This window comes from Octopus sinensis, linkage group LG10 (genome assembly GCF_006345805.1).
Source record: "Octopus sinensis linkage group LG10, ASM634580v1, whole genome shotgun sequence".
Classification (NCBI taxonomy): domain Eukaryota; kingdom Metazoa; phylum Mollusca; class Cephalopoda; order Octopoda; family Octopodidae; genus Octopus; species Octopus sinensis.
Genome location: NC_043006.1, coordinates 93,510,045 through 93,527,544, shown reverse-complemented (window position 1 = coordinate 93,527,544; position 17,500 = coordinate 93,510,045). Strand labels below are relative to the sequence as shown.

The 17,500-nt window shown below is 35.8% G+C and overlaps 1 protein-coding gene across 3 annotated transcripts in view; it reads right to left on the bottom strand.

The window, feature by feature from the left end:
* Positions 1 to 17,500, bottom strand: part of LOC115216767 (monocarboxylate transporter 9-like) — a 54,537-nt gene that overhangs the window by 28,282 nt on the left and 8,755 nt on the right. The window contains exon 1 of one of the 3 annotated variants that reach the window (XM_029786336.2): positions 16,234 to 16,389. The exons of 1 other annotated variant lie outside the window; for it this stretch is intronic. The gene's annotated coding sequence lies outside the window, so the exon portion shown is untranslated. Of the gene's footprint in view, positions 1 to 16,233; positions 16,390 to 17,500 lie in introns of those variants that run through there. One more of the 3 variants, XM_036506927.1, reaches the window with a different exon arrangement.

Here is a 17,500-nt window from a genome sequence, read left to right as displayed (position 1 = left end):
ACTGGCTTACATTTGAAATCCCACTATCTCCACCAGCAACTTTAGTCTGATATTTCTGTTTTGGGAAAAAAACCCAAAAAATCTTAACCAATTTAGATACCCATAGTAAGATCTTGATCCTCAACCTCTTGATGTCTCTGATTATTAAAGAATATGACACTGCGACAAAATCATAATACCAACACACGCGCTAACGTTTCTATCGTTTTGTGGTCTCGTGCCAATGTTTTATTGTTTTAAAAAAATCAATATTTTATCGTGTTTACACAAAATTTATGTTACGTTTCCAATATATACATTTTATGATTCATCATTATCCGCCAGTGATGATCAAATATATCAATGATTAGCCTGGTCACAAATTTCTCAGAAAACTTTGCTATAATACAGGTGGAAACTATTTTCTCCGTTTACAGAAAAAGCTGTTAATCCTTAATCTAGTCCTTCCTATATTGTTTTTATTCCGGGTAACCACTGTTTGTTTTCAAATTTTTACTATCGAAACCTGTTTTAACAAATTAAAATTCTCCCCTCCCAGGGGTTCCACCCATTTACTTTTCGTTTATATTTCATTGGGGAACTTTTAACGCATGAAAGATTCCTCAGTTGTTCATATTTAACTTCTTAGTTAGAGAGGGAAGGGCGTCACCAGTGATGCTCCACTTCCCCATGCCCCTCACCCTCGAACTGGTGATAGTTAAAAAAATAACTGACCCGAGCGATTGGAATCAAGTGAATTCCGTTAAAGGCTTACAGGGACCAGAGGATGGCATTATTTGGGTGAGGGGTAAAATTCATTATTTCGTAGTAAATATTATGCGTAAAGATTATGCGTGCAATGATTATTGTGTGTAATGATTATTGTGTGTAAGGATTATGTGTGCAATGATTTTTGTATGTAATGATTATTGTATGTAATGATTATTGCAATGATTATGTGTGTAATGATTATTGTATGTAAGGATTATTGTGTGTAATGATTATGTGTATAATGATGATTGTGTGTAATGATTATTGTGTGTAATGATTATGTGTGTAATGATTATTGCAATGATTAATTTGTATAATGATTATTGGGTGTACTGAATATTGTGTGTAATGATTGTGTGCGTAATGATTATGAGTATGAATTATTGTATAATATATTTATGAACGCACGCACACGTTTAAATTGAACTGTAAAACGTTCTTACTTCTTAATGAATCTAAACTGTTGAATTCATAAGGTATTCGATAATCAATTCACAATCTATGGAATCATTACCTCTCTCTAGTTCTTTCGCTGTCCCATTGTGCCTTTTATATCATTCTACCTAAGAGTAGGACTTCAAGGGCTTGATTGTTTTGACAGTTGTCTTAACCATCAACATCATACAGTAGTTTTCTTTATTTCTCTTCTTACCAATTTATAAATAAGGCTTCGATGATATAGGCCGATATTTAAGCAACTGATGGAATCATACCCGATGGACACTTCATTTCTCTCAGCGTGCATTCAATTGTTTTGCACCAGGTGGGTTTTCGCCTTCCAGCCTTTCTATTCCAAGATGTCGCTCATTTTAAAGTTACCTTTGGTGTCCTGTTCTGATACAAAAATTCTGCTGTTTTACTCCCAATCTCATATATTGCAACCAGTTTGGGAGCACTTCCTCTCATTCGGCAATTTGTTGGATCCGGATATGTGACAGATTTTCCCCAAGCACCTTCCGCCTATTGCATTGACCTTATTCACTTCACATTTTATACTCACCATCCTTCGTAGCCCTTAGAAAGACTGATTTTAAATCTAAAACTATTATACTTTCAGATCGACTGAATTCCTCACATACTTTGGTAAATCTTGTATTTTTTATTTACCTCATTTATTTAGACATTTTTTATTTTTGTAGAAACCTCCTCGACGATAGAACACAAGACTATGATGCAATTACATCTATCAAATACTGGTTAAATTGTTCGGTATATTAGGGCCTTGTGCCTAGAGTAGAAACAAATATGTTAGGTGTTTCTATCATCCCTTTTTCTTATGATTTAGCCTTCGTCATTTATTGCTAAAACTATGTCCAAAGCCAAGTCATTAGCCTAGAAATAATTTATATAAATAAGATGTAGTGTTAACCACAAATATTAGAGATGAATATTCTATCTAGATAATGGCTTAAGATGAAACTATCGTTAATCTAAATCATAGATTTTAAAATCTAAGCATGTAATTGAACTAATTGTGTACTTGTAGAGAATCCACTCAGAACAACCAACAAATACGTGGCATAGAAATACAGATTACAAACTGGTGCACGTGATATAAATGTGACAACTGATAACTTATATCACTTTTGATTTCAACCTAGGAGTTAATCAATTCGTAATCAGCAGTTCTGACATTTATGAATTAAAACACGTCGTTTATATCAGTGTTTATCTAACGGCTAAAGGTTTATATTGTCAGGCGGAATATGTCAAGAGAACTCTGTAACAACTTTTACATAAGGGTTACAAATATTAGGTCTAAACAACCTGTGAAGGATAACAACAGTCAAAAACAGTCTTTGGCTTAGTTGTGCCACTCTAATTCTAAACCATGCTTCCTACATATTTTACTTTCTATGATACTTATCAATCATATGTTCGGTGTCAGCCATATCAAGAGCAAAGTCCTCAAGAGGCCGGCCTTGCAACGTATGTTAATTCCGATGTCTCGTATCACTTCGTGTTCATTACTATACAGTTCCTTAAATCCAATGAAGTTAACTCTATTTGCCTTATTCCACGTGACAATATATTGATAAAAACTAAATGTTTAATTTAATTAAACTTATTTACCTCGGGTTGTGGAAGCGCAATGGCCCAGTGGTTAGGGCAGCGGACACGCAGTCGTAGGATCGCGGTTTTGATTCCCAGACCGGGCGTTGCGAGTGTTTATTGAGCGAAAAATACCTAAAGCTCTACGACGCTCCGGCGGTGGTAGGGGCGATCCTGCTGTACTCTTTCGCCACAACTTTCACCCTTTCTTCTGTTGGTCATTTGAAGGCTAAAACAATGCGAAGCGCATTGTGACCAGCGATGTGTAGCAACATCTGATAACCTGGTCGGTCACGGTGATCACGTGATTTATCTCGGGTTATGCCATGCTGACGGTTTCTAATAAGAATGAAATGGCACTCTATATGATTACTAATGACTAGCATTTTAAGATCTTCAAAATAAATAACCAACAATAAAAAGTAAATTTAGATATGTATATTTTACATATTTTCTACTTTGTTCTTCGGTTTTAAATTCAAACTTGTAATGCGGCAAAATATTATGTAGAAATGATTATCTCCCTTACACAAATTGGCCACCAGGGAACGCCACGTACTAAATGTACCGTTGAGAAACGAAAACGAGTAGAAATATTCTCGATCGACTGTTTCCGAGCAGTGTTGAGTACAAAATTGACACTTGAGTTGATGCCCATCCACGTCCTCATAGAAGCAGACATACATTAGTAAACATGACTCTTAATGTTGGCACAACGCCTCAAGATATGAAGGAAGGGTGCAATATTATAATAAACCACTATCCTTGAGAGTGAGACCCCCTTCGGTCATGAAGGACCATAGGATTGCACCTAGAAAGTTACCCTCCGAGGCACAAGTCTGGGCAAGGTTTTTTGTGTAAGGCCAGCAGTGGCCATGCATACCAACCTCCCCTCTCCACGCCACCGATGTTATCCAAGGGAAAGGCAAAGGGGCCGATACAGCTTGGCACCAGTGATGTCGCAACTCATTTCTACAGCTGAATTAACTGGAGCAACGTGAAATAATGTGTCTTTCTCAAGAACACAACACGCAGCCCGGTCCGGGAATCGAACCCACAAAAGAACCAATAGAATAAGTCGGAAACTTTTTTTAAAATGCCTACGTGGTGGCCGTGGTGGTGGCCGTGGTGGGGGCAATATGTTTGACTAAAGCTTTCCAGAGGCGGTGACCCAGCATGGCCGCATTTCAATGACAGAAAGAAGTTAAAGATAGAAAAGTAAAATATTAATTGACCTGCGGATACATAATATCTGAATTAATTTTGGTTAATTGAAGACTAAAAGCTCTGGATAGCAATTTCGGGTTCATTTCGCAAGTGAACAGAAATTGAAAGAAGGCAAGGCAGAAATTGGTTATAATTCTAGTAATATTCTTTTCTACTCTATGCACAAGGCCAGAAATTTTTGGGGAGAGGCGTAGTGGATTAGATCGACCCCAGTACGCAACTGGTACTTAATTTATTGACCCAGAAAAGTAAAAGGCAAATCGACCTCAGCGGAATTTGAACTCAGAACATAAAGACAGACGAAATACCTATTTCTTTTCTACCCTCAAGGGGCTAAACACAGAGAGGACAAACAAGGACAGACAAACGGATTAAGTCGATTACATCGACCCCCAGTGCGTAACTGGTACTTATTTAATCGACTCCGAAAGGATGAAATACAAAGTCGACCTCGGCGGAATTTGAACTCAGTACGTAGCGGCAGGCGAAATACCGCTAAACATTTCGCCTGGCGTGCTAACGATTCTGCCAGCTCGCCGCCTTGTTATAATTCTAGTAATGACAATCTGATGACTGAGATTTTAGTGAAATAGATGTACACTCGGGCCTCCATAGTTCAATGTTGACCATCCATATAAACGTGAGTGTACAGGCCAAGGAAAGGAATTGTTAGGGAAACAAGTTGTTAGCCATACCTGCAAGTCTTTCCTCTCCGCACCATGTCTATCCAAAGTCCGTCCACTTAGACTAATACAGTGCAGTACTAATGTCGCAAACGTTGCTGTCAGAACGCAAAAATCAGGATCAGAGGCCGAAAAGCATCCTGTCCTATTCTCAAATAGTTCTGCTATTTCGACGCCTTGAATCGTTGCTGTTATAAATGGTTCTCAAAGACCTGTGAATCTTGGCAATATTTGAATTCAGGAGGTAAAAAGTCGAGGCAAATAACTGGAAGCATTCTCCCAGCGTTCTAACAACTCAGCCTTTGATACTGCTTAGAATAATTTATTGATTTCGTATTTCGATACAAAGCAATAACTGAGAGAGACAGACTGCGCATCGCTTGTTTAAGAACCTCAACTACAAAGGTGAAGTGACGCGATTTTAATCGTAAATCGAATCCCATTTTAGCTGTTAATGGAAGCTTATCAGTTCTAGTAGCGTTTGCTATTATTTTCTCAATTATCTAAAGAAGATCCACTAAATCGTTTGATTATATTATCTCTTTAGTATAGGGGATGTCCTATATTTGTAAGGATATGAAAATATTTGGCTGTGACGCTGTGATATTCATGTCTTTCGCAAATAGAAAGCGAACATATTAAGACAATTTGAACGAGGAAACTTAAATCAAAACTTGGGCAGCAGAACCGATGAGACACGTCTCACTAGAAATATGCCACTATTTTGCAACGAGTTCACCATTATTTTCTTGTATATTTAAAAAAGAGTAATTTTAATATTAATTTAATACAGGCGTTAAACAAAGACAAACACCACAAAACATGGTTTAATTGATTAATTAATTAATTAAAAATACACAAGAAAATTTTATCAGTAAAGTTTTTAAACACCTTTATACGAAGTGTAAATTGAATATAATATAATATGTAGCAGGTGAAAAAAGTATCACTCACTAATTTAGTTAAAAATTTTACAAGATTTAAAATAAAAATATCTATAATTATAATTTTCACTATCAAAAACAGAGCAAGGCGCGTACATACATAGCTGGCGATGAGCAATCAATATATTCTGTTATCTTTGTTCTAAAGAATTTAACATTTTCAGGTGTCCATTATTGGAATAAAAGATAAAAGATTAAAAAGTAAACTGATTAATGTCGGAGCCCACATCGAAGATCATATCAGAAGAGATCTGATTAAAAATTCCTAGTTAAGCAATAAAAGAACTAACGGGCGGATACCTTCAGTAATCAGAGAAAGGAAACAAATGGCGAATTAACGGGGTTCATTTTAGAAATTTTTAATCAGTGTCATGATAAAGGAATCAAAATGTATGTGTGTGTGTATGTATGTTGGTACACACACACACACACACACATATATATATATGCCTGTATATACCTATGCATTTGTGTGAGTGTGTGCCCATATATATATATATAATATATATATATAAACACACAGCACATAAATATATACACAAGGGAGACAAGTTCAAAAGAAACTATGTCAGACTACTTAGAATATAGTCTAAAAGATTAGTCTCAGAGAGAATGAAATAAATTTATTGATTAAAAATCTTAAACACACACACATATACATATATGTGTGTGTTTGTGTGTGTGTGTGTGTGTGTGTGTGTGTGTGTATACACATACATACGTACATGGATACATACGTATTGAAGATATGACAAAGTTTATCAAAAATTTACCTTCGCTCTGTTCAGGTAAGTGCAGATTTATAGATTTAAAACCGAAACTAAGCAGGAGATTATAATAAAGAAAAACTCCTGTGTTTAACAAATTGAAAAAGGAATTAATTTGATATCAGACGAATAGCATCGCCATTTCAAAGAAGATAACAAGCCTCTTACAGCCAAAACAAACGAAAACAACTGAATAACACACCATATTCTGCTGAGAATGGACAGAAACGTGAAAGTACCAAGTAGTATTATTACCTATATCTCTTTGATCTACATTTATGATCCTGTTGGATCGATTACATCTTTTATCAGTAATAGATTGATGAAATAAATTCTAGGTATATACTTCGATTAAATTTATTTAGATATTATTGTCGTTGCTCTTCTTCTTCTTCTTCTTCTCTTCTTCTTCTTCTTCTTCTTCTTCTTCTTCTTCTTCTTCTTCTTCTTCTTCTTCTTCTTCTTCTTCTTCTTCTTCTTCTTCTTCTTCTTCTTCTGAGAGAGCAGTGCATGCCATCAAAGTGATAATGGGATAAAATATACGAAGCTCAGTATACCATATAATGACTACCCGTGCGATAAGGGTACACCAAGCACATGCATCACAACCATATGTGCGCGACATGGTGAGCTCACATCAAGATAAACAGCGCATGAACTTACGGGTGGGGCCCAGTTACAATTTTCTCAAAAGGTCCCCGAATAAGGATTGTTTAAGGATGTTGAACGAACCACCCATGTTTCCTAAGGTGAATTATCCAATACTCTAAGAATTCCTTTCAACACACGGCTATGATGCTCCCCCACTACTTCTGTACGTGATCAGAGATATACATATCGTCAGCCACCAAGGGACATGCTCAAGTGATTAAGGTCAAACAACTGACAAGCAAATCTGTGGTATTGAGCAGAATATTTGCTGTAGCCCATCTTTTATACCAACACAAAACAATGTACATGATAACTCTTCCAACCAGTCAAGATCAGAAGCCATGAGAGCCAATGCTCGGTATTATTATTATTATTATTATTATTATTATTATTATTATTATTATTATTATTATTATTATTATTATTATTATAAGCCCAAGATTCCGAGTTCGATTTCAGGCAGTGACCTGAATAATAATAATAATAATAATAATAATGCCAACAACAACAACATCGAAAAATACCTTGGAAATGAGAACCCAGGTTCGAAATTTCCCCAAGACACCCGATGAAGGCTGGAGGGTATATCGTTGTGCTAACAATAAACATGATGAGGACAAATATCCGGGAATTTTAAATAATTTAAATAAAGGAATATTGTCTAAATATAAATGAATCCTTAAATTCGGGTCACCGATTTATATACGGTACCATGGTTATGTTAGAAGTTCCCTTTTTACACACGTGCTTCAAGCGGAAGCTGTACGGTCGCCAGTTATATAGATTGACATGTTTGTGGGTGTGTGTCGGTGTGTATACATGTGTGTACGTGTGTGTGAATATGTGTGTCTGTGTGTGCGTATATATCAAAACACACACATATACATAAGTATACATATAATTATACACATATATACAGGTATTGTTAAAATATATACTTTTATCAATATGCAGATGGATGTATGCATACACACACACAGACACACACATGGGAGGGCATAGCTATTGACTGTAGCAGGTGGAGAAGGACTGTGCATGAGGGGACAGTTGCTTTTGAGAAATCCCGTCAATTTCGGGAAAATAATTGACACTCGATCATTTTGTTCTGATAATTACTGAACTCCGTGCATTAAAAGACTACGTCTCTCGGACACTCGCGCACACATTGAACATAGACGCATAAACGTAAACACTCGCACAATGAAAGACAGTGAAAATTCAACATTGTAAAAAGCTCTAAGAATACTGAACAAAAACCTAGCATCTCGTTTCATTTGTTGTGAGAAGCAGAAATGTGGAATTTCGCAAGATGCTTACCTAATGATGAAAGAAAATTTGAAAGAATATAGAAGAAAATTATTTTTATAAAATGATTTATACATAAACACGCACACATCTTTCAGTGTGTGTGTGTGTGTGTTTATATTTATGTGTGTATGTATCGATGTGTGTGTGCGGGTGACATTGTCTTTCAATGTATGGAGTTAAGTATCAGAAGAGTTTGCTCGAGTGAGAGACCAGAGAAGACAGAAACCGTATCTTGATGACTTATCAATTTTTCGCACATTTACTAATTAAATATAAGAGTTCTTTATAATTTCCACGATTATTAGATTCTTCAGATTCAAAATAACCCCAAAATGATAATTCCTGACTACCTACGAGGGACGTCCAATAAGTAATGCCCCTGACCCACTTGCAGTTGTTTGATCTAGCATGTGCAATTATTTATATCTCTATAGATTAAGTGGCAAATTACAGCTCTGAACTAATTGTAGTTTCTGATTTACAGGTGTTTGAACTGAGTCAAGTGTGAAATGGAACCTGTTGAGTGTCGAGCAGTGATCCGGTTTTTGTATTTGAAAGGATGCACAGCACGGGAGACTTTTGATGAAATGAAAGTAACTTATGGTGAGGATGCCCCATCATATGACCTTGTAAAACGCTGGCATCGTGAATTCAAACATGGTCGGAACTCTGTGGAAACAGCTCCCAGATCTGGTCGCCCCCCTTCTGCCATTCATGAGGCATCTGTCCGTCAAGTTGAGGCTGCCATTTTGGAAGATCGACGCATAACAATTCGCCAAATAGCCCATCAGGTCAAGATTAGTACCGGGTCTGTGGAAACTATCATTCATGACCATTTGCATATGCAAAAGGTGTCTGCCAGATGGATTTCCAGGTTGCTCACACCTTTCCAGAAGCAAGAACGCGTCAAGTGCTCAAGGATGAATTTGTAGATGTGCCAAGAAGATGAGTCAAAATTTTTCAAAAGACTGATTACACAGGATGAAACCTGGGTCCATCAGTATGATCCAGAGACCAAAGCCCGGTCAATGTAGTGGAAGCACCGTGACTCACCTCCTCCAAAGAAGGCAAGGGTGCAGCCCTTCGCTGGCAACGTCATGTTCACAGTCTTCTGGGACCAGGACAGAGTAGTGATGACAGATTTCCTGGCAAAGGGTACCACAATTACAGGAGCTTATTATGCTTCACTTTTGAGGAAATTAAGAGAAGCTATCAAAATCAAGAGGCGGGGCAAGATCAGCAAAGACATCCTCCTCCTGCAGGACAACGCTCCGGTCCACAACTCGCGTGTCGCCAGATCAGAAGCACAGGCGTGCGGCTATGAACTCCTCCCCCATCCCCCTACTCTCCTGACCTTGCACCCTCTGATTTTCACCTCTTTCCATCCATGAAGTTGTTTTTGAAAGGAAAGCGTTTCCCAGATGATACAGCCTTGATTTCTGAAGTCACGTCGTGGTTGGAGGACCAAGCTGGGGTCTTCTACAAAAACGGTCTCTAGAGCTGCATGAAACGAGGGAAGAAATGCGTAACTCTGGGTGATTCCTATGTAGAAAAAGACTAATAACTGTGCCAAGTTTCGTTGCTCTACTACTATGGGAAGTGGGTCAGGGGCATTACTTATTGAACGCCCCTCATAAACAAATAATAACATCGATCAATCGTTGCAGAATGGATCAGTTTCGTCTAACATCCTCATTATGATGTTGTATGCTCTGTTTTTAACACGCATCTAATTGTAAGTCCATCCGAACATTCCCGAATGTTTTAAGATCTATCATGGATCTTATATGCTATAGCATAGCCATATATAAATCATCATCATCATAACCTTTACCATTCCAAACAGTTTTTTCTAAACAAAGCAACACACATGGCCAGCAGATTAACTTATTAAGCGTAGCACTACCAGTTAACTAGTTTTTCTTTTCATGCAAATTAACCCGAAATTGTCTCATGAATTTTTTGCTCTAGCTTCGAAAATCGTAATTTCGGTGTTGGTCGACCACCATTTATAATTAATTGCTTCCTTTCAAATTCTTTTTATTTGAAAAACTATTTTACAAAATTACTTCCATAACACACATTTCAGTTATTTGCACAACTATTTGGAAAATCCAAGAGAAATCTTATGAAAATAATAGTGTGCGTGTGTGTGTGAGTGTGTGCGTGAATTTACAAATCAATTTCAACAAAACAAAAAGATAATTTTAGTAAATCAATGAAAGACTAATTAGCTATATTATATTTCTGAGTTCAGAATTTTTGAAAATTTGTTCAATACAGAGAATGGTTAAATATAATAATTTCAAAATTTGTGACCGAACGAAATAGATATTCGTAAGTCACGGCAACATTTCAGCTAAATAATTAAGAATTATGGGATTATTGATGTTTTGGTTAGAATTTTTACGGGTCAAAAAGTCAAACCCTGTCAACCATTTAGCTTGTCGTGTTAGCGACATCAATTCAAAGAATTATTGACAAAGAAAAACTGATAGAAGCTGTAACACTAGTTTTACTCAAAGTATTTCTTCTGTTGTTATTTTATCGAGTTAAGAGTCTTTAGACTTTACAGAAAAGCAGGAGAGAAATGAAAGAAAGGGAGAGGAGCACAAAAGATTTCATATGTGTTTTTCTTTAAGTATGCCTAGAAGAAGCTGAATTGAGCATGTAAATACATCAAAGTATCGAATATGGACGGGTTTCCTTTGAAACAAAGTATTTCAGCTCAGTTTCCAATGATTTTGACAACTTAAATTAATTTTTCAGTTATATAAAAAATGAACAGACATGGAGTATATGATTTGCATGTCGCAACTGCACGCCACTGATACATATACATATATTCATATACATACATATATATATATATACAGAAATTATAAGAGAGTTACCACTATATGGATAGCTCTAGTGCTAAAAATAGCTCAGAAAGATGTTTCCAAGAAGAAATAACATTACATAACATTACATTTAACGGAAACTGGTGTTAAACTGATGGTATTATTAAATTAATATCAAATTTGTCACCCTCATTTATAAATATATATATATATATGTGTGTGTGTGTGTGTGTGTGTGTTTGTTTTTGTGTGTGTGTAAACGTTATATATAGATATATATATGTATACACACACACACACACACACATATATATATATATATAAGCAATAATAAATATCTGAACGAGGTATGAAAAGTAACTGCACGACAATGTGAAGTATATTTGCTATCTAAATGTGGCTACCCACTAAGGGTGGATGTTACTGTAGCTTGTAGCCCCAGGAGAACATCTTCTCCAGCTGGCTATTGACACACTTTCTGTGCCCTATCGGTATATATATATATGAAAAACTTCCTCAGACCCCTATATGTGAAGTTGGGCCTTCAATACATTTTTAGCACTAAAACCGGTTTTTCTGAATATGAGCTGCTAAACTGAGGAGTGCATCTAATAGGCCCGTGCGTGTTTTGGAACATCCAATGCTGTGGCTATCTTTCGTGGATACCATTTCTAAAGAAGTTACTAGAAATGGTATTACACCTGTCCTAATCCACGTATATGGAATATCATGCATGGGATTTTGAAGAAAGTTTTCTCAGCAATTTCTTGTGTCCCATTCACAACGCTGGCGTGTTCTGCAATACAGGATATTGCAATATCGATATCTTATTCGATGTTTTCCATTATTTTTTTTACCAGATATCTCATCAAAAGAGAGAAAAAATGTCGTATTGAATGAAACCAACATTCTAAATAATTTTAATATATTTAAACACATCGACAGTAATATTAATGACAATGATGACGATGACGATGACGATGACTATGATGATGATGATGATGATGATGATGATGATGATGATGATGATGTTAGGGAATTGCTGTTCGTATAATTTCTTTGCCCTTATAAATTTATACTTTTTTACGTAATTCCCTGCAGAGATAAATTCCTGCAACTTTTAAGATAATAGTCATAGCAAAGAAATGATGACCGCGATGACGACGATGATGATGATGGTGGTGGCGGTGGTGGTGGTCGATGCAATGAAAACTGCGGCGTAGAAAGTGATGATGTTTTAATGGTGATGATACAAACTCTTCTTTCCTGCATATCTTAATCTTCTCACTATACCTATTTGTATGCATATACATATACAAGCACATATGTTCACATATACATAAATGTATATATATATAAATGCACAAACGCACACACATATATATGTTTGTATATCTATATAGATATGTATATATGAATATGTGTGTGTGTTTGTGTACGATATATATACATACGCTTATATATAATATACATGTATATGTATACACTTATATATCTATCTATCTATGCATCCCTTTATCTCTCTCTCTCTCTCTTCATATATATATATGTATAAATGTATATATATATATATATATAATATATATATATATATATATATATATATATAATATATATATGTATATATATACACGCACACAGATATACCTGCTTTCTGTATCAGTTTGCTGCTTTCACTTTTTACAATTTTTCCCTCCAATATTGTCCATCAAGATAATGCTGATTGAATGATCTTATCTAGTTGGAATTTGGCAAAGTTATATTCCCAGGGCTTATTCAGTCATGAGCTACAAAAAAAGATCAGTGCTCCAAAAATAAGATTTGATTTCCCTACTCACTCATAAATATGATTAACCAGATCAACACTTCCTTGCAATCTCTTTAAGAAAATAGTCTTTTCTTGCAACTTTATGCACCATTTCCACACATTTTAATATTTTCGACAAGACTACAACATGATATTTTTCGACAAAATGTCTTTTTTTTCATTTCACCATTTTATATTCTTCAACATTTTTTTTACCTCTTCTAACAGTGATTTCAATGGACTTTCTTTTCTCCTTTTTGTTTTCTTTTGCATATTAGGCTATAGTAGTTTCATAATATTTTCCTCAATCTGTAATCTCCAACTCCCCAAAGGTGGGAGATGAATAATACAAGCGGTTGGGTCCAAGAAAAGAAGGCTGTTGAAAATCGGTCACCCTATCTCTAAGCATCGAATGTTTGGCGTGATTAATGTTATGGAAGAAGGAGAGCAGCTAACCAAGCAGTTCCATATTACGATTGCAACAATAATATTATCGACAACAACAACACAACAGCAAAGGAGCATAACAGAAAGGAATCTCGCAAACACAACAATAACCATTGCAACTATGGCAACAACAAAAACAGCAACTGCAACAACAAAAGCGAAAAGAGGAATTTAAGCACCAAGAAGGTATAAAGATTGCATAAAAGCATCACAGAAAACCAGTTATGAACGAGGGGATGTTGAGCTTACAATGGAACTTTTATGCAGAAATCCCCCCCCCCGCTGAAGTTCTTCAAATTTCGTTCTATTGCTATATGCAAGGTGATTTTTAACATTCACGGAATGGGTTCGCAGTCGAGTGCCTCAAAGCAAGGGTGAAAATTAGTGTTCTAAAGACTGAAAAATTGGTCCTCTCAAGAAAGAGTTCTCGTACACTCTGTATCTTAGGAGAACTACATTAAGGCGAGTAGAGAAGTTTAAGTATCTCACAGCCGTATTAATTTGCGTTTTGATGCAGGAGGATAGACGAACGGTAACGCGACAGTTTCTATTCATATAAAAGGAGAGAGATTCGTAAAAATTAAAAGGCCAAAGTTGTCGTTCTGATCTACAATCATGAATGTTGAGTAATGGCCGAAAGTGTATTATTATGAAAACATGTGACCAGAATGGGATTCTTCCGAAGAAACTCCTGGGTCATGTTACTCGACAGAGTAAGTAGCTCGGCCGAACCAATTGGCAGGAGTCCTTAGGGTAGTCCAAGAATGAGATGGCAGGGTAATGCTCATAGTATCAGTTGGTCACGCTTCAGAATCAGCCGGAAAGTGGTTGCTCCTGATAGAACCGTTTGGATGAAAATGCCTGAGGACTTCCATGAGCTTCTCAGGAAAATTAGCGGAGAAAATTAATGGATGGATGGATGTGCTAAAAGGGAATGGAAAAGGTCTCATCATTCGAGGTTGATTGTAAGGAAAATAAACGTCAAAACTGTCCAAATACAAACGGGGGAGGACATGGATGAAAGCCTCTCCTTAATACCGACCATTCTAATAAAAACGTTTCTGTGAAATTTTGAGAAGTGTTTTGCTAATGGGCGTCACACATTCTCCGAGGGATTTTCGGTAAAAAATATTTTAAATGAAAGGTAAAATAAAAAAAAAGTTTCCTTACCACATTCTCTCTTTTGTACCTGGTTGACTTTAATTGTTTCAATTAAAGATGAGCGTTTGAGAATCAGATAAAATACTCTGTGGGTTTTCCTGTCTGATTCTTTACGTTCCGATTTCAAATCACATCCAGACTAATATTACATTTCATGTTTTCGAGGCCGATAAAATAAATTGCCACTAAAGTAAGTCAATAGCATGAGGGTCTATGCTATTGACTTACTTCCATCAAAATTCTTGCGCTTAAGCCTAAAGGAGAAGCCATTATGAAGGAGAGAAATTGGTCCCGTAGTTAGTGTAACAAATGGAAATTATCCCTGAGACTTGATGTCAGGTCAAGCCAGCATTAACTTATGCATTCATTGTAGATAAATAAAGTACCAGTCAAGTACTGGAGTGGTTTTTAAATAGCAACAGCTATTATTGTTATAATCATTATTGTTATTAATAGTCTTCTGCTCCTCCTCTCCCCCAATACTACTACTACTACTACTACTACTACTACTACTACTACTACTACTACTACTACTACTACTACTACTACTACTATTACTACTACAGGGCACAGAGATGGTGGAGCAGAAGAAACGTTAGAACGTCCCTTTATGTTCAGATCTCAAAGTCCTCTTCCATCAATCACGACTGGATGAAATAGGGCAAGGTGTGTATATATATTTATATTATATATATGTATGTATTTATATATGTATATATATATATATATATATATATATATATATATATATATATATATATATAATATATATATATATATGTGTGTGTGTGTGTGTTTGTCTGTGTTTGTCTGTGTGTGTGTGTGTATAATGAATCCAAACAAAGAAGAACAAACAAGAAAAAACAATCACGCGAGGACGTGGTACAAATACTGTATTATCAGACACTCAGGAAAGAGAGATTTAACGTTTCGAGCCTTGCTCTTCTTCAGAAATAGAGCAAAGTCCAAAGGAAGGGAAGACGGAGGAAGAAAATCGCCAACGATACGCACGTGGTTACAGAGACCAATTAGAACATTTTTACTTTGTGGGGGTGGGTGGGTCCATAGTTAGATTTCGAATAAAGGTTCTTCATATCAAATTTGTAGCTTACTATTGCAAGTATTTTATTAAAAATATGAACATTTTACAGGTATAAGGTGTTATGAGCTTTTATAGAACGCAGTCTTATATTAAACTCAACAAACAATTAAAAGCTAAAAGTTTTATAAAATTTTAATCCATGCATACGATCGTTTCAAATGATAACACCAGCAAGTAAGAAACATGGAAGAAATTAAATTAATGATAATTATAATTAAATTGATTTAATTACATATTACCTTTTTCATTACTACCCACAAGGGGCTAAACACAGAGGGGACAAACAAGGACAGACACACGGATCAAGTCGATTACATCGACCCCAGTGCGTAACACACACACACACACACACACACATAATTGACTAATGAAAAGAGCCCAAAATTTGAGCAGTGTCAAAATGTTGGACGACGATAACAACTGAGAATGTACGGGAGACGGCAACAATGAGAAAATCAGAAAAAGAATTTAAACGATTTCCATCGACTTACATTTTGTATTCAGAAATCACGTGTAATAATAATAATAACTTTCAGCAGAAAATTTCACGTCATAAATAATCAGAGGTAAAGCATTCACCTTGTGTCTTTTCACTTTTAAATCCAACAACTGTAACAATGCTGAAACGCCTAAATTATAACTTCTAACTACTGGTTTGACTGAAGCTAATGACACTTCACTTCTGTACTTTACTTATCTGATCAGAGGTCGAGATTTTAGGCTTGTTTCTTATCTTAATGAATGGATTACCGATGGTTTCAATAAAGGATAGATAAATCTTGATTAGTTACTGATCAGCATTTCCGGAGCAAAGTCAGTTCGAATTTGTGGATATATGAGACTCCAAAATCAATCACATACACACATATATGGATTATATATATATATATATATATATACATATATATATATATATATATATATATATATATATATATATATATATATGCATGTGTGTGTATGTGTGTGTATATTTCGCTATGCATATATATACTTTTCTACTCAGGTACAAGACCCGAAATTGTGGGGGAGGGATCCAGTCAATTAGATCAACACCAGTACGTAACTGGTACTTAATTTATCGATCCTGAGAGGATAAAAGCAAACTCGAGCTCGGGGGAATTTGTACTCAGAACGTAAAGACAGACGAAATACCTATTTCTTTACTACTCACAAGGGAGGACAAACAAGGACAGACAAGGACAGACAAACAGATTAAGTTGCTTATATCGACCCCAGTGCGTAACTGGAACTTATTTAATCGACCCCGAAAGGATGAGAGGCAAAGTCGACCTCGGCGGAATTTGAACTCAGAACGTAGCGGCAGACGAAATACCGCTAAGACTTTCACCCGGCGTCCTAACGTTTCTTCCAGTTCGCCGCCTTGGTATATATGTATTTAGAGACACATACAATACGAACTTCTAAGATTTGTGTTATTCAATATTTTAGAGATATTTTTTCATATATGATTAATAATTTTTAATTTAAGAAAATCATTCTTCAAATATTGTCACTGAAAGAGAAATCTTGTAAAAAAACACTTGTTTCCTATCTTCATCTGTTTTCTCTCCTCATATCATTCCTTAGAAGAGCGTTAGCTCGAAATTTCAAAGACTTCTCCCACTTTTCCTGTGTGTGAAGACTATTACATCTTGTTTATTGCTCCCCTACCTGTTTCGGCATCTTGTTTTGGGAGTTTTGTACAACAATTTATATATATATATATATATTACGGAGATGTACTTGCATAGCAAG